The following is an 18,420-nucleotide window of genomic DNA, read 5'->3' as shown; positions in this document are numbered from 1 at the left end:
AGGGTCCTTTTCTCACACTAAAATCACACAGGTACGGACCTGTGTGTTTTTCTTCACATTCAGCAGTGGAATGAAGTAGTTCAGATAAAATACCAGAGATTCAGGCGGTTCTGAACAAAAATGACACAAACGAATGTTGGGTTTTTGGACAAACGAAATGAAGGTAGGAAAATCCATGTTTCAGCAGTGCTAAATTTAGCTAAATTACATATCAGGTTTTCAATAGGGACCTTTGGTTTTTTGCATCAGGCAAAGGGTACAAAAATACTTGATAATATCATTTTTAGTACTATCAACACTAAAATCGACCGTGTCGCTGAGGGTAATGAAGGAGTAAATAAAGTGTTCAGGATAAATAACCAAAATATCAGGGTTTTGGGCTAAGATCGAACAGGTAAACCTGATGTTTTTATCACCAGAGTAGGGATTTCCAACAAAAGAATAGTAAGGCCTTTTTCTTCAAAAACCGCAGGTAACAGACCGTGTGTTTTAAATCATAAAGTTAGGTTTTCGAGATAAATCGACACAGGTAGGCCTGTGGTTATATCACCAGGCAGTCAATGAACGTTTGATAAACAAGGATATAAGGGCTTTTAGAAAAACCGAGACAGGTCGACCTTAGTTTTTTCCACGAGCAGTGAAATAGGATTTCAGCGATAAACTAAAGTAATAAGGGTCTTTAAACATATCAAATTGATATCAGGTGTCTTTAGTTACATATCGACACAGTAGGCCCTGTGATATTCTAGAATCCAGGCAGTAAATAAAGTAGTTGATATAAAATAGACCAAGAATGGTTCTTTGGCATCAATCGAATAAAACGAGACAGGTTACGGAACATGTACGATTTTTTCCACCAGCATGAAATGAAGGACTATTCAATACAACGTAGAGTTTATTTAAGGCTGGTGTCTACACACTAAAACTAACAGTACGGACTGTTAGGTGTTTTTTTGACACCTAAAGCAGAAAATGAAGGACTTGGTTTAGGCATCAACAGTCAATATTTAGGGTTGAGTTTAAGACTAAAATTACACAGGTTGGACTGAGGTTATATGCAAGATGAGCTGTGGTAAAATGAATTGTTGACAAGAAAAAATGATTCAGGGTGACTTTTCTAAAGCTAAGAGTCTTCTCACAGGTAAACCTATGGGCTTTGGCACTCAGGCGGTAAATTTTATAAATGCCTATAGAGAAATCAGATTGATTTAGGTACTATTTACTACACTAAAATCCGTCACAACGAGATACGGACCTGTGGTGTTTTTTGGTATCCATGCAGATGAATAAAGTATTGAGATAAAAATACCAAAATGATTCAGGGCGCTTTTCTGAGAGTAAAATCGACACAGGTAGGACCTGTGGTGGTTTTTTTGCCACCCAGGCAGTGAAATGAACGATTTCAGATATAAATAAGATAGTAAGGGTCCTTTTTCTACCTAAAACGACACAGGTAAGACCTTTGGTGTTTTTTTTCCACCCAAAGCAGTAAATGAAGAATTACGATTATTAAGCTATTAATAAGAGTCGACATTCTGACGACTGAAAATCACATGGTACGGTCAATAGTGTTGTTTATACCAATTCACAGTGGTTATGAGTAGTTAGATAAAATCCAAGAGATTCATGGTGGTTTGCATCCAGACATGAAAAATACACAAGAGTAAGGACCTTGTGGTGTTTAATACGCATCAAGCAGTAAAATAAGTGTTTAGATAAAATACCAAAAATGATCAGTGATACAAAAGCTAAAAGTGCGCTTTACCTGGATAACATGAGTTTATGGCACTAGTGGCTGTTTAAACAAAATGCGTAAAATAGTAGATTGATATAAGAGGATTCAAAGCTTAAATCAGCCAAGTTACGACCCGGGTTTTTGCATTCCAGGCAGTCAAATAAAGTAGTTGATATAAAATACCAAAATGATTCAGGGCACTTTTCTGAGACTAAAATCGAGACAGGTACGGACCTGTGTGTTTTTTTGCCACCCAGGCAGTGAAATGAGGGATTTCACATATAACACTAGAGTTATTAAGGGTGTTTTTCTCACACTAAAACCGACACAGGTACGGACCTGTGGTGTTTTTTTGGCATCCAGGCAGTAAAATGAAAGTGTTTGACATAAAATACAGATTGATTCAGGGCCTTTCTAAGACTAAAATACACACAGGTACGGACCAGTGGTGTTTTTTGGCATCAAAGCAGTAAAATGAAGTTGTTGAGATAAAATACCAAAGTGATTCAGGGTGTTTTTCTAAGCCTAAAATTGACACCTTTGGTGCTTTTTGGCATTCAGGCTAAAACAAAAATGCTTAGATGAAATATCAGATTGATTTAGGGTGCTTTTCTAAAACCAAAATCGACACAGGTACGGACTTGTGGTGTTTTATGGCATCCAGGCAGTCAAATAAAGTAGTTGAGATAAAATATCAAAATGATTCAGGGCGCTTTTCTGAGACCAAAATTGACACAGGTATGGACCTGTGGTGTTTTTTCCCATCCAGGCAGTGAAATAAAGGATTTCAGATATAACACTAAAGTTAGTAAGGGTCCTTTTCTCACACTATAACCGACACAGGTATGGACCTGTGGTGTTTTTTGGCATCCTGGCCGTCAAATGAAGCTGTTGACATAAAATATCAGATTTATTTAGGGTGCTTTTCTAAGACTAAAATACACACAGGTACGGGACCAGTGGTATTTTTATGGCATCACAGCGGTAAAATGAAGTTGTTGAGATAAAATACCAAAGTGATTGAGGGTGCTTTTCTAAGCCTAAAATTGACACAGGTACAGACCTGTGGTGTTTTTTCCCATCCAGGCAGTGACATGATGTAGTTCAGATAAAATACCAGAGAGATTCAGGGTGGGTTTCTGAAACTAAAATTGACACAGGTACGGACCTGTGGTGTTTTTTGGCATCAAAGCGGTAAAATGAAGTTGTTGAGATAAAACACCAAAGTGATTCAGAGTGCTTTTTTAAGCCTAAAATTGACACAGGTACGGACCAATGGTGTTTTTTCCCATCCAGGCAGTGAAATGAAGTAGTTCAGATAAAATACCAGAGAGATTCAGAATGTGTTTCTGACACTAAAATCGACACAGGTACGGACCTGTGGTGTTTTTTGGCATCCTGGCAGTCAAATGAATTTGTTGACATAAAATATCAGATTAATTTAGGGTGCCTTTCTAAGATTAAAATACACACAGGTACGGACCAATGGTGTTTTTTGGCATGAAAGTGGTAAAATGACGTTGTTGAGATAATATACAAAAGTGATTCAGGGTGCTTTTCTAAGCCTAAAATTGACACAGGTACGGACCTTTGGTGCTTTTTGGCATTCAGGCGGTAAAACAAAAATGCTTAGATGAAATATCAGATTGATTTAGAAACGGTAAATTCATTGAGCCTTAGAGATAGAGAGATAGGGAATAGTAGCAAGACTGATTAAATATATAACATGGGAGCAATGTGTTTAAAACTCCTTTCCAAGTGGGCAAACAGGTAATCATGCATTTTTCAATGATGAAAGCATTTTTGTAGATGTAAGTGTGATGTTTGCAGAGTTTGTGTTCATGCGAGTGTATGCACATATATGATTCTACGTGCATGTATTCTCATGTGCGTATGAGTCCGCACATGTGTGTTTCTCTGCTCGCGTCTGTTTCCGTGAGCAGGCGTCCACCTGTATGTTTCTCCAAGCGACTAATTATTTGTGCTTGTAAGTGTATCGGTGTGTGTCCAATTACCTGTTTCAGGGTATGGGAAGGAGCTTTTCACGTTTAGGGCCCCACCAAGGAAAGGGTTGACAAATACATGCAGAATATAATGGAGAGGTTGTGCAAGACACAAAATAAGTTAAACGGTGAAGTCAGTAAGGAGGCAGTAGACCACATAATATAGGACAAGCAGGAGAATTAGACACCCCTTCACTTGACAAAAGATGAACTTAAAACCATCTCGAACCTACAGATAAAGGAACGGCATGACAGGGAAGCATATAATTACAAAAATAAGACGATCTATGATGTGGAGGAAAGTGTGTCAGACGATGATAAGGAAAGCAAACAGCAAGACGTGGATGAATTTGGAAATTTATATAACACGAGTAACATTTCTGACACAACCATCAGATTATGGAAGGACTCTGATCGACGAAGGATAATGTTCCCTTTTTCAGTGCCATCGTCACTCGATAGAACTTAAATAAGACTGAAGGTAAAGCATTAAAGGCTAAATAATATTACAAGGACACTGGTATCTATATAGGCTTCAGCTGTCTTCTCATGTACTTCTACACCAAATTCAACAATGCTTACAAGAAATGGGAATCATGAAAACATAACACTTGGACGAAGATATTATCTTGAGTAATCTACCTTGTACTCCCACAAGTTATGACATTCATAGAAGTAATGATTAGTGAAAATGAACAGAGAAGGAAAATTAAACAGACTGGCTCTAAACGACCTGACTCATGCAAAAAGGCTTAAGAAAAAAAGCTGCTCACCCGGGAATACAGAGAATACGGAGGTGATCGATATGGCGAAGATTTATGAAATCTTTAAGGGCTATCGCGATAAGGACTATGTGAAGTATATAATCAGGGGACGCTGATGATATAAACCACTTAATGATAATACAAAACAAATGGAGACGATGTAATTAAATACTTTCAATCAAGGTTATCATTAATACAAATAATTCGCTGCAAGAAATTGTTGCTCGAGCCCCTCTGTCCATGCCACTAAGCGTAGTCTTGGCAAGTTTTGCAAGAATAAACCAGTGTTAAGAGGCTTTAGTAAAAATAATCGTGAAGAGATGCCAACCTGAAGGCAGCGGTCTGCACACAGGCGTCAGCCTTAGTCCAATAACCTACCTATGTAAGTAAACCCAAGTAACAGACCTAACAACCCCTGAACCAAGGGGGCTCCTATCCCAGACTCCATATAGAAAAAACAAAATGAAGAAGTCACTTACCTTAATGAGGTGAGTACGTACGGAACTCCGATGGAAGTGCTGATCAGCGATGGCCAATTTCCTGTTGAAGAGTCAGAGATGACTATGGCAACTGAATCAACTTTAACAATTTACAAACACACAAAAAGAATACAAGATTTAAGACATATTCAGATGTCACCTTGTTTAAAAAAAAAAAAAATAATCAAGAATTCTAGTTCATACAGCACCGAAAGTCTGCCATCATAGAAATGTTTCGTCAGCATTTTGTCAAAATTCTGTTATTTATTCACCAGCCATTTGATGAACAGGTGCAGCACTGCGCCATGATTCATTCCAATACGAGAATTATCCAATTCCAATCTTCAAGAATGGTATGCGTTAAATCATGAACACTGACGGAATGAACGACTTCCTCATTCACCAGCTATTTCGCGTAATTAATTCAATTATCGAAGCAATTCAATGTTTACACAAATGTGCGCATGCGTCACATCAGGCCGAACATGTGCTGTAGGTAAAACTTACTCTGAGCATGCTCAAGAGGTGGAGCTTACTATACACATGCGCAAAAGGTGACTTCTTTCAGCATAAATCTGTATAAAATCGGGCTTATAGTTAACGTTTGGAAAAAAATGTTAATCAAAAGACCCCCAAAAAAAAAAATTCGCAAAAGAATAATAGTGTAAAACAGTAAATGGTGGAATATTAATTACCAATATAAGAAAATCAACACGAACTCGTTTCTTAACAATACTGAGAAAGTCTTGGATAAGACCTCTCCCCAGCTGTGATTTCCATACTATAACTTGATGACTCGATTTTCATGATTATAGCTACCCCACCACTCTAGTTCAGATTAAGTTAGTACTGCAACAGAATTTCTAGAAAGATTGACTAATAATAACGAGAAACCTCATACAATGATTTGCAGAGAATTTTTAATTAACGGTTAGAAATCACCAACAATGGCTTAAGACATTAGGAAGACATAGCCTTGGTAGGTTTGACGTGTCCCAGGCTATGTACAGTCAATAAAAGTTCGTGGGGGTCCATGTTTTGTGTAGGCCTGTGGAGTCCTCACCCCTTTCTGGACGGCGAGTCTATTATAACGTGACAAGACACATACACACGGCAGAACTGTGACGCTGATGTAGTAAAGTATGAAAGGATGATGTTTATCAATCATGCGTTATCGGTATACATAATGTTACATATTAAATATTATATAAGATGAAAATTACAGCCCCTTCAGCGTCTATGTCTTCATTATACCATCCTTATCACTACTCAGTGCTACAGTTCTACACCCTTTGTCCTCTGTTCATCACTCTTTTCTAGAAAATTTACCGAATTCTTGTAAACTTGAGTCTTTTTCTTTTCTTCCTCCACAAGCTTTCTCAAATCATGTTACCATACTGTATTTCCCTTTCCACACCCTATACGAGAAGTGCTACTACATACTTTTAAAGAAGCAAGCTTAAACTGCTGCCACTCCCATCCTAAACAACTTCAGATTCTCTCAGTTAACTCTTACAAGATACAATTGAATCTTTCATGCCTCAATATTTCCACTTTTTTCATATTTTGTCATTCCTATTTTTAATACTGTATCATCATCTTCAATAAAGCACTAACCTATATCTTGACACCATTTGATATAACAACCCCCCCTCCCCTTCAATGATTGCATATCAAGCAAACTATCCATCGGTTCATTTCTTACAAAAAAACAAATGTCATGTTCTTGTCTACCATGTGTCGATACCACATGTATTTATGAACATCTTTCTATCTATTATGTATTTCCAACATGCATACTGTTGTGTATATACAATCAGTGTTCTGTCACCATTGTCATTTGAGTGGAATACAGTTATTGATTCATGAATTACATTAGTTTGAAAAATGTTTGGGTGCAAGTTTATTAGTGCAAAATTAATAGTTGCAAAATATCGTGTAACTGTCATGACTGCATATGGAGTGTGTAATGAGAGAGAAGAGAAATCAAGGACACTCTCTGGGGAGAACTTCAAAGAATAATAATGCATGTAGATCCATGAGAGAAACTTTAAGTGATGGGTGACTTCATTGGACTATGAGAGAGAGAGAGAGAGAGAGAGAGAGAGAGAGAGAGAGAGAGAGAGAGAGAGAGAGAGAGAGAGAGAGAGAGAATGACCAAGTAAGGGAGGGAGAGATAGGTGGGTATGGGGTCCTTTATTCAGAGCCCGTAATCCTTTACCCTCTTCCACACAAACATATCATGACTAATTTTCCTTTAATAATTAAAAAGGCTTTCCTGGGACATAGTGAATTGGAACGATATGGTATAACGGGGGTGACATTCTGTCACAGTGAGTGGATAGGGGAAACCATGGAAAGGTCTATGGGGCTTGGTCATCAATAGGAGGGTGTGGTTTAGGTGTATTGCACATGAAAGCTAGAGAATGTATGTGAACAAATGCAGCTTTTCTATGTATATTCCTGGTGCTACCATGATAACACATGAAACAGCAGACAAGTATGAATGAATAAAGGGTGTTTTGGTCGAGGTGGTGTGCAAAGTGAGAGGGTTAGGGAAAATGATTTGGTAAACAGAGAAGAGGTAGTAAAAGCTTTGCGGAAGATGAAAGCCGGCAAGGCAGCAGGTTTGGATGGTATTGCAGTGGAATTTATTAAAAAAGGGGGTGACTGTATTGTTGACTGGTTGGTAAGGTTATTTAATGTATGTATGACTCATGGTGAGGTGCCTGAGGATTGGCGGAATGCGTGCATAGTGCCATTGTACAAAGGCAAAGGGGATAAGAGTGAGTGCTCAAATTACAGAGGTATAAGTTTGTTGAGTATTCCTGGTAAATTATATGGGAGGGTATTGATTGAGAGGGTGAAGGCATGTACAGAGCATCAGATTGGGGAAGAGCAGTGCGGTTTCAGAAGTGGTAGAGGATGTGTGGATCAGGTGTTTGCTTTGAAGAATGTATGTGAGAAATACTTAGAAAAGCTAATGGATTTGTATGTAGCATTTATGGATCTGGAGAAGGCATATGATAGAGTTGATAGAGATGCTCTGTGGAAGGTATTAAGAATATATGGTGTGGGAGGCAAGTTGTTAGAAGCAGTGAAAAGTTTCTATCGAGGATGTAAGGCATGTGTACGTGTAGGAAGAGAGGAAAGTGATTGGTTCTCAGTGAATGTAGGTTTGCGGCAGGGGTGTGTGATGTCTCCATGGTTGTTTAATTTGTTTATGGATGGGGTTGTTAGGGAGGTAAATGCAAGAGTCCTGGAAAGAGGGGCAAGTATGAAGTCTGTTGGGGATGAGAGAGCTTGGGAAGTGAGTCAGTTGTTGTTCGCTGATGATACAGCGCTGGTGGCTGATTCATGTGAGAAACTGCAGAAGCTGGTGACTGAGTTTGGTAAAGTGTGTGGAAGAAGAAAGTTAAGAGTAAATGTGAATAAGAGCAAGGTTATTAGGTACAGTAGGGTTGAGGGTCAAGTCAATTGGGAGGTGAGTTTGAATGGAGAAAAACTGGAGGAAGTGAAGTGTTTTAGATATCTGGGAGTGGATCTGTCAGCGGATGGAACCATGGAAGCGGAAGTGGATCATAGGGTGGGGGAGGGGGCGAAAATTTTGGGAGCCTTGAAAAATGTGTGGAAGTCGAGAACATTATCTCGGAAAGCAAAAATGGGTATGTTTGAAGGAATAGTGGTTCCAACAATGTTGTATGGTTGCGAGGCGTGGGCTATGGATAGAGTTGTGCGCAGGAGGATGGACGTGCTGGAAATGAGATGTTTGAGGAAAATGTGTGGTGTGAGGTGGTTTGATCGAGTAAGTAACGTAAGGGTAAGAGAGATGTGTGGAAATAAAAAGAGCGTGGTTGAGTGAGCAGAAGAGGGTGTTTTGAAATGGTTTGGGCACATGGAGAGAATGAGTGAGGAAAGATTGACCAAGAGGATATATGTGTCGGAGGTGGAGGGAACGAGGAGAAGAGGGAGACCAAATTGGAGGTGGAAAGATGGAGTGAAAAAGATTTTGTGTGATCGGGGCCTGAACATGCAGGAGGGTGAAAGGAGGGCAAGGAATAGAGTGAATTGGAGCGATGTGGTATACAGGGGTTGACGTGCTGTCAGTGGATTGAGTCGGGGCATGTGAAGCGTCTGGGGTAAACCATGGAAAGCTGTGTAGGTATGTATATTTGCGTGTGTGGACGTGTGTATGTACATGTGTATGGGGGGGGGCCATTTCTTTCGTCTGTTTCCTTGCGCTACCTCGCAAACGCGGGAGACAGCGACAAAGTATAAAAAAAAAAAAAAAAATCTACAACTTAAATTCATCACTTATCATTTATTCCTCTCACATTCCACTCCTTCACACAAACCTTCCACTATTCCAGGGAGTTCCTGCAGGAATTCCACTTTTATCTAAGAATGCAAGAACCTTTTATGTGGTGCATTCAAAGAACTTGGGTCTGTTGCCATAACTCTGCTGAGTAGCAAAAAGGGCACACTTGCTACCTTACTATCCTAAAATCGGAAAAGTCTCACCGAAGATTTGCCTTAAATTTCCATGTTATAGAAAAAGTATACAAACATTATTGTCACCTGTTATGTGTTTCCCTTTACTGAAGTATTTGCATCAGAAAATGTCTACACGTGCACTGAAATGAAGAAACTACAACACAAAGAATCATCAAAATTCTATTTTCAACAAAGAAATCATGGCTGAAAACATAAGGATATCAAACCAGTCATGACATTCAAAACATCGAAATACAGCACACATTAAAATCATTTTCTTGACAACCAGAATACACCAAGAGAGAAGATGAGACATCAATCAAGCAAAACATCATTTGACCTGACTCTCATATAGCAGCCAACAATCTTGTCATGTTCCTTCACTCTGACCTGACCATAGCCCCTTAAACTGGCAAAACAAAGGCACTGTCATCACTGCATCTGTCATTGTAAGATACAGATTCACTTGTGTTAATCTTACATCCTGTCAAAAAGCTTGTAGTTCAACTGAAAATGTCCAATTTTTGGATACAACCTTATTCAAATGTCAAGTAAAGAATGCATACTTCGGAATAACATGAATTATATTATTGGTATAAGATTCATGTGAAGCGGCTGTGATAAACAATGGAAGGATCGGGTAGGGCCTGATTGTGGATAGAAAGCTGGGGTTTCAGTACATTGAATATGACAGCTAGGGAATGGGTATCAGAAAATGTGACCTTTTTTATCTATTCCTGCACTACCACACCGATGCAGAAATAGGTGATCAAATCTAAATATGAATCCATAAATATATCTCACACTTGAGACACATCACCAGTCACTTACAAAAAGAGCGATCCAAGAACCACATAATCACATTAACTTACTCTCACCAGATAAATCATGAATGAAAACACAAGCAATTGAAAATAATGTAATAACATACAAAAACTCAGTACTCAAAGTCTCTCATATTAAGGAAAATAAACCAATCATTAAGAGTCAAAATACCAGAATACAGGTTTCTCTACACTTATATTCTAAACAATCCTCCATTCCTGATGCTGCGAGAACCTAACAGAACTATCCTGAGAACAGACATCACCAAGGCACACCTAACTGACCGATCTTCCATACAGCAATCTTGCAGCATTCCTCCAGTCTAACCTAACCATGGTCCACATTAAACAATCATGGAGACATCACGCACCCCCGCCGAAAACAGACATTCACTAGGAGCCAATCACTTTCCTCTCTTCCTTCTCGTACAAATGCCATACATCCTCAATAAAATATTTTCTAGCAACTTACCTCCCACACCATATACTCTTAATACCTTCCACACAGCATATCTAACAACTCTATCATATGCCTTCTCCGGATCTATAAATGATACATGCAAATCCATCTGTTTCTCTAAGTTTTTCTCACATACATTCTTCAGAGCAAACACCTGATCCACACATACTATGCGTTAGGAATATCATTAGAAATAAAAGACTGGGTATGGGAAGCACAAAATTTTCCAAGGTTGTAATACAATTGCACTAGGGATAGCCTACTAAAATCTGAGTTTAAGTCGTGACGAGATCTTAAGTATAATGAGAATGAAAAAGAAAGAAAATCAGAATTATTTGCCTACGAAAGAATAATGTTGTTTGCCAGTAATGGCTAATGATCAACATATGATTGATGGAAAATATAATAAACCGTGATGGACACTTCTCATGACATAAATAATTCTAAAAATTGGCCAACTAGAGTGACCGAAGAAAGGAAATCCATACATAGTAGCCTCGAGTTCAAACATCTACGCGATGAGGTAGAGGATAGCATGAAACTTAGCCACAGAAGATTCTGTAAAGATGCAAAGAAATTTCTCTTCATTCTTAGAGTACTGTAGGAGTAGACCAAGAAACACTCAATTCATTGGGCCTTAGAGATAGGGAGCAGTAGCAAGACTAATTAAATATATAACAAGGGAGCAATGTCTTTAAAACTCCTCTCCAAGTGGGCAAACAGGTAATCGTGCATTTTTCAAGAATGAAAGTATTTTTGTAGATGTAAGTGTGATGTTTGCAGAGTTTCTGTTCATGCAAGTGTATGCACGTATATGATTCTACGTGCATGTATTCTCACGTGCGTATGAGTCCGCACATGTGTGTTTCTCTGCTCCCGTCTGTTTCCGTGAGCAGGCGTCCACGTGTATATTTTCCACGCGACCAATTATTTGCGATTGGAAGTGAATGGGTGTGTGTCTAATTACCTGTTTCACGGTATGAGAAGAAGCTTTTCACGTTTAGGACCCCACCAAGGAAAGGGTTATCAAATACATGGAGAATATAGTGGAGAGGCTGTGCAAGACACAAAATAAGTTAAACACTAAACTCAGCAAGGAGGTGGTGGACCACATAATAGAGGACAAGTAGGTGAATTAGAGACCCCTTCAGATGACAAAAGATGAACTTAAAATCATCTCGAACCTACAGATAAAGGAACGGCATGACAGGGAAGCATATAATTACAAAAATAAGACGATCTATGATGTGGAGGAAAGTGTGTCAGACGATGATAAGGAAAGGAAACAGCAAGACGTGGATGAATTTGGAAATTTATATAACACGAGTAACATTTCTGACACAACCATCAGATTATGGAAGGACTCTGATCGACGAAGGATAATGTTCCCTTTTTCAGTGCCATCGTCACTCGACAGAACTTAAATAAGACTGAAGGTAAAGCATTAAAGGCTAAATAATATTACAAGGACACTGGTATCTATTTAGGCTTCAGCTGTCTTCTGATGTACTTCTACACCAAATTCAACAATGCTTACAAGAAATGGGAATCATGAAAACATAACACTTGGACGAAGATATTATCTTGAGTAATCTACCTTGTACTCCCACAAGTTATGACATTCATAGAAGTAATGATTAGTGAAAATGAACAGAGAAGGAAAATTAAACAGACTGGCTCTAAACGACCTGACTCATGCAAAAAGGCTTAAGAAAAAAAGCTGCTCACCCGGGAATACAGAGAATACGGAGGTGATCGATATGGCGAAGATTTATGAAATCTTTAAGGGCTATCGCGATAAGGACTATGTGAAGTATATAATCAGGGGACGCTGATGATATAAACCACTTAATGATAATACAAAACAAATGGAGACGATGTAATTAAATACTTTCAATCAAGGTTATCATTAATACAAATAATTCGCTGCAAGAAAATGTTGCTACAGACCCTCTGTCCATGCCAATAAGCGTAGTCTTGGCAAGTTTTGCAAGAATAAACCAGTGTTAAGAGGCTTTAGTGAAAATAATCGTGAAGAGATCCCAACCTGAAGGCAGCGGTCTGCACACAGGCGTCAGCCTTAGTCCAATAACCTACCTATGTAAGTAAACCCAAGTAACAGACCTAACAACCCCTGAACCAAGGGGGCTCCTATCCCAGACTCCATATAGAAAAAACAAAATGAAGAAGTCACTTACCTTAATGAGGTGAGTACGTACGGAACTCCGATGGAAGTGCTGATCAGCGATGGCCAATTTCCTGTTGAAGAGTCAGAGATGACTATGGCAACTGAATCAACTTTAACAATTTACAAACACACAAAAAGAATACAAGATTTAAGACATATTCAGATGTCACCTTGTTTAAAAAAAAAAAAAATAATCAAGAATTCTAGTTCATACAGCACCGAAAGTCTGCCATCATAGAAATGTTTCGTCAGCATTTTGTCAAAATTCTGTTATTTATTCACCAGCCATTTGATGAACAGGTGCAGCACTGCGCCATGATTCATTCCAATACGAGAATTATCCAATTCCAATCTTCAAGAATGGTATGCGTTAAATCATGAACACTGACGGAATGAACGACTTCCTCATTCACCAGCTATTTCGCGTAATTAATTCAATTATCGAAGCAATTCAATGTTTACACAAATGTGCGCATGCGTCACATCAGGCCGAACATGTGCTGTAGGTAAAACTTACTCTGAGCATGCTCAAGAGGTGGAGCTTACTATACACATGCGCAAAAGGTGACTTCTTTCAGCATAAATCTGTATAAAATCGGGCTTATAGTTAACGTTTGGAAAAAAATGTTAATCAAAAGACCCCCAAAAAAAAAAATTCGCAAAAGAATAATAGTGTAAAACAGTAAATGGTGGAATATTAATTACCAATATAAGAAAATCAACACGAACTCGTTTCTTAACAATACTGAGAAAGTCTTGGATAAGACCTCTCCCCAGCTGTGATTTCCATACTATAACTTGATGACTCGATTTTCATGATTATAGCTACCCCACCACTCTAGTTCAGATTAAGTTAGTACTGCAACAGAATTTCTAGAAAGATTGACTAATAATAACGAGAAACCTCATACAATGATTTGCAGAGAATTTTTAATTAACGGTTAGAAATCACCAACAATGGCTTAAGACATTAGGAAGACATAGCCTTGGTAGGTTTGACGTGTCCCAGGCTATGTACAGTCAATAAAAGTTCGTGGGGGTCCATGTTTTGTGTAGGCCTGTGGAGTCCTCACCCCTTTCTGGACGGCGAGTCTATTATAACGTGACAAGACACATACACACGGCAGAACTGTGACGCTGATGTAGTAAAGTATGAAAGGATGATGTTTATCAATCATGCGTTATCGGTATACATAATGTTACATATTAAATATTATATAAGATGAAAATTACAGCCCCTTCAGCGTCTATGTCTTCATTATACCATCCTTATCACTACTCAGTGCTACAGTTCTACACCCTTTGTCCTCTGTTCATCACTCTTTTCTAGAAAATTTACCGAATTCTTGTAAACTTGAGTCTTTTTCTTTTCTTCCTCCACAAGCTTTCTCAAATCATGTTACCATACTGTATTTCCCTTTCCACACCCTATACGAGAAGTGCTACTACATACTTTTAAAGAAGCAAGCTTAAACTGCTGCCACTCCCATCCTAAACAACTTCAGATTCTCTCAGTTAACTCTTACAAGATACAATTGAATCTTTCATGCCTCAATATTTCCACTTTTTTCATATTTTGTCATTCCTATTTTTAATACTGTATCATCATCTTCAATAAAGCACTAACCTATATCTTGACACCATTTGATATAACAACCCCCCCTCCCCTTCAATGATTGCATATCAAGCAAACTATCCATCGGTTCATTTCTTACAAAAAAACAAATGTCATGTTCTTGTCTACCATGTGTCGATACCACATGTATTTATGAACATCTTTCTATCTATTATGTATTTCCAACATGCATACTGTTGTGTATATACAATCAGTGTTCTGTCACCATTGTCATTTGAGTGGAATACAGTTATTGATTCATGAATTACATTAGTTTGAAAAATGTTTGGGTGCAAGTTTATTAGTGCAAAATTAATAGTTGCAAAATATCGTGTAACTGTCATGACTGCATATGGAGTGTGTAATGAGAGAGAAGAGAAATCAAGGACACTCTCTGGGGAGAACTTCAAAGAATAATAATGCATGTAGATCCATGAGAGAAACTTTAAGTGATGGGTGACTTCATTGGACTATGAGAGAGAGAGAGAGAGAGAGAGAGAGAGAGAGAGAGAGAGAGAGAGAGAGAGAGAGAGAGAGAGAGAGAGAGAATGACCAAGTAAGGGAGGGAGAGATAGGTGGGTATGGGGTCCTTTATTCAGAGCCCGTAATCCTTTACCCTCTTCCACACAAACATATCATGACTAATTTTCCTTTAATAATTAAAAAGGCTTTCCTGGGACATAGTGAATTGGAACGATATGGTATAACGGGGGTGACATTCTGTCACAGTGAGTGGATAGGGGAAACCATGGAAAGGTCTATGGGGCTTGGTCATCAATAGGAGGGTGTGGTTTAGGTGTATTGCACATGAAAGCTAGAGAATGTATGTGAACAAATGCAGCTTTTCTATGTATATTCCTGGTGCTACCATGATAACACATGAAACAGCAGACAAGTATGAATGAATAAAGGGTGTTTTGGTCGAGGTGGTGTGCAAAGTGAGAGGGTTAGGGAAAATGATTTGGTAAACAGAGAAGAGGTAGTAAAAGCTTTGCGGAAGATGAAAGCCGGCAAGGCAGCAGGTTTGGATGGTATTGCAGTGGAATTTATTAAAAAAGGGGGTGACTGTATTGTTGACTGGTTGGTAAGGTTATTTAATGTATGTATGACTCATGGTGAGGTGCCTGAGGATTGGCGGAATGCGTGCATAGTGCCATTGTACAAAGGCAAAGGGGATAAGAGTGAGTGCTCAAATTACAGAGGTATAAGTTTGTTGAGTATTCCTGGTAAATTATATGGGAGGGTATTGATTGAGAGGGTGAAGGCATGTACAGAGCATCAGATTGGGGAAGAGCAGTGCGGTTTCAGAAGTGGTAGAGGATGTGTGGATCAGGTGTTTGCTTTGAAGAATGTATGTGAGAAATACTTAGAAAAGCTAATGGATTTGTATGTAGCATTTATGGATCTGGAGAAGGCATATGATAGAGTTGATAGAGATGCTCTGTGGAAGGTATTAAGAATATATGGTGTGGGAGGCAAGTTGTTAGAAGCAGTGAAAAGTTTCTATCGAGGATGTAAGGCATGTGTACGTGTAGGAAGAGAGGAAAGTGATTGGTTCTCAGTGAATGTAGGTTTGCGGCAGGGGTGTGTGATGTCTCCATGGTTGTTTAATTTGTTTATGGATGGGGTTGTTAGGGAGGTAAATGCAAGAGTCCTGGAAAGAGGGGCAAGTATGAAGTCTGTTGGGGATGAGAGAGCTTGGGAAGTGAGTCAGTTGTTGTTCGCTGATGATACAGCGCTGGTGGCTGATTCATGTGAGAAACTGCAGAAGCTGGTGACTGAGTTTGGTAAAGTGTGTGGAAGAAGAAAGTTAAGAGTAAATGTGAATAAGAGCAAGGTTATTAGGTACAGTAGGGTTGAGGGTCAAGTCAATTGGGAGGTGAGTTTGAATGGAGAAAAACTGGAGGAAGTGAAGTGTTTTAGATATCTGGGAGTGGATCTGTCAGCGGATGGAACCATGGAAGCGGAAGTGGATCATAGGGTGGGGGAGGGGGCGAAAATTTTGGGAGCCTTGAAAAATGTGTGGAAGTCGAGAACATTATCTCGGAAAGCAAAAATGGGTATGTTTGAAGGAATAGTGGTTCCAACAATGTTGTATGGTTGCGAGGCGTGGGCTATGGATAGAGTTGTGCGCAGGAGGATGGACGTGCTGGAAATGAGATGTTTGAGGAAAATGTGTGGTGTGAGGTGGTTTGATCGAGTAAGTAACGTAAGGGTAAGAGAGATGTGTGGAAATAAAAAGAGCGTGGTTGAGTGAGCAGAAGAGGGTGTTTTGAAATGGTTTGGGCACATGGAGAGAATGAGTGAGGAAAGATTGACCAAGAGGATATATGTGTCGGAGGTGGAGGGAACGAGGAGAAGAGGGAGACCAAATTGGAGGTGGAAAGATGGAGTGAAAAAGATTTTGTGTGATCGGGGCCTGAACATGCAGGAGGGTGAAAGGAGGGCAAGGAATAGAGTGAATTGGAGCGATGTGGTATACAGGGGTTGACGTGCTGTCAGTGGATTGAGTCGGGGCATGTGAAGCGTCTGGGGTAAACCATGGAAAGCTGTGTAGGTATGTATATTTGCGTGTGTGGACGTGTGTATGTACATGTGTATGGGGGGGGGGCCATTTCTTTCGTCTGTTTCCTTGCGCTACCTCGCAAACGCGGGAGACAGCGACAAAGTATAAAAAAAAAAAAAAAAATCTACAACTTAAATTCATCACTTATCATTTATTCCTCTCACATTCCACTCCTTCACACAAACCTTCCACTATTCCAGGGAGTTCCTGCAGGAATTCCACTTTTATCTAAGAATGCAAGAACCTTTTATGTGGTGCATTCAAAGAACTTGGGTCTGTTGCCATAACTCTGCTGAGTAGCAAAAAGGGCACACTTGCTACCTTACTATCCTAAAATCGGAAAAGTCTCACCGAAGATTTGCCTTAAATTTCCATGTTATAGAAAAAGTATACAAACATTATTGTCACCTGTTATGTGTTTCCCTTTACTGAAGTATTTGCATCAGAAAATGTCTACACGTGCACTGAAATGAAGAAACTACAACACAAAGAATCATCAAAATTCTATTTTCAACAAAGAAATCATGGCTGAAAACATAAGGATATCAAACCAGTCATGACATTCAAAACATCGAAATACAGCACACATTAAAATCATTTTCTTGACAACCAGAATACACCAAGAGAGAAGATGAGACATCAATCAAGCAAAACATCATTTGACCTGACTCTCATATAGCAGCCAACAATCTTGTCATGTTCCTTCACTCTGACCTGACCATAGCCCCTTAAACTGGCAAAACAAAGGCACTGTCATCACTGCATCTGTCATTGTAAGATACAGATTCACTTGTGTTAATCTTACATCCTGTCAAAAAGCTTGTAGTTCAACTGAAAATGTCCAATTTTTGGATACAACCTTATTCAAATGTCAAGTAAAGAATGCATACTTCGGAATAACATGAATTATATTATTGGTATAAGATTCATGTGAAGCGGCTGTGATAAACAATGGAAGGATCGGGTAGGGCCTGATTGTGGATAGAAAGCTGGGGTTTCAGTACATTGAATATGACAGCTAGGGAATGGGTATCAGAAAATGTGACCTTTTTTATCTATTCCTGCACTACCACACCGATGCAGAAATAGGTGATCAAATCTAAATATGAATCCATAAATATATCTCACACTTGAGACACATCACCAGTCACTTACAAAAAGAGCGATCCAAGAACCACATAATCACATTAACTTACTCTCACCAGATAAATCATGAATGAAAACACAAGCAATTGAAAATAATGTAATAACATACAAAAACTCAGTACTCAAAGTCTCTCATATTAAGGAAA

At 39.0% G+C, this 18,420-nt stretch overlaps 1 protein-coding gene and 1 pseudogene across 1 annotated transcript in view; both read right to left on the bottom strand.

The window, feature by feature from the left end:
• LOC139751156 (coiled-coil domain-containing protein 22 homolog) overlaps nucleotides 1-18,420 on the bottom strand; it is a 314,331-nt pseudogene that overhangs the window by 195,670 nt on the left and 100,241 nt on the right.
• Nucleotides 1-18,420, bottom strand: part of LOC139751613 (coiled-coil domain-containing protein 22-like) — a 338,143-nt gene that overhangs the window by 316,788 nt on the left and 2,935 nt on the right. Inside the window, exon 2 of the mRNA XM_071667231.1 lies at nucleotides 4,982-5,042. The gene's annotated coding sequence lies outside the window, so the exon portion shown is untranslated. The remainder of the gene's footprint in view (nucleotides 1-4,981; nucleotides 5,043-18,420) is intronic.

Source organism: Panulirus ornatus, chromosome 11 (assembly GCF_036320965.1).
Source record: "Panulirus ornatus isolate Po-2019 chromosome 11, ASM3632096v1, whole genome shotgun sequence".
NCBI lineage: Eukaryota > Metazoa > Arthropoda > Malacostraca > Decapoda > Palinuridae > Panulirus > Panulirus ornatus.
The sequence above is the reverse complement of the archived record's forward strand: the minus strand, read 5'-3'. Positions and strand labels throughout refer to the sequence as shown.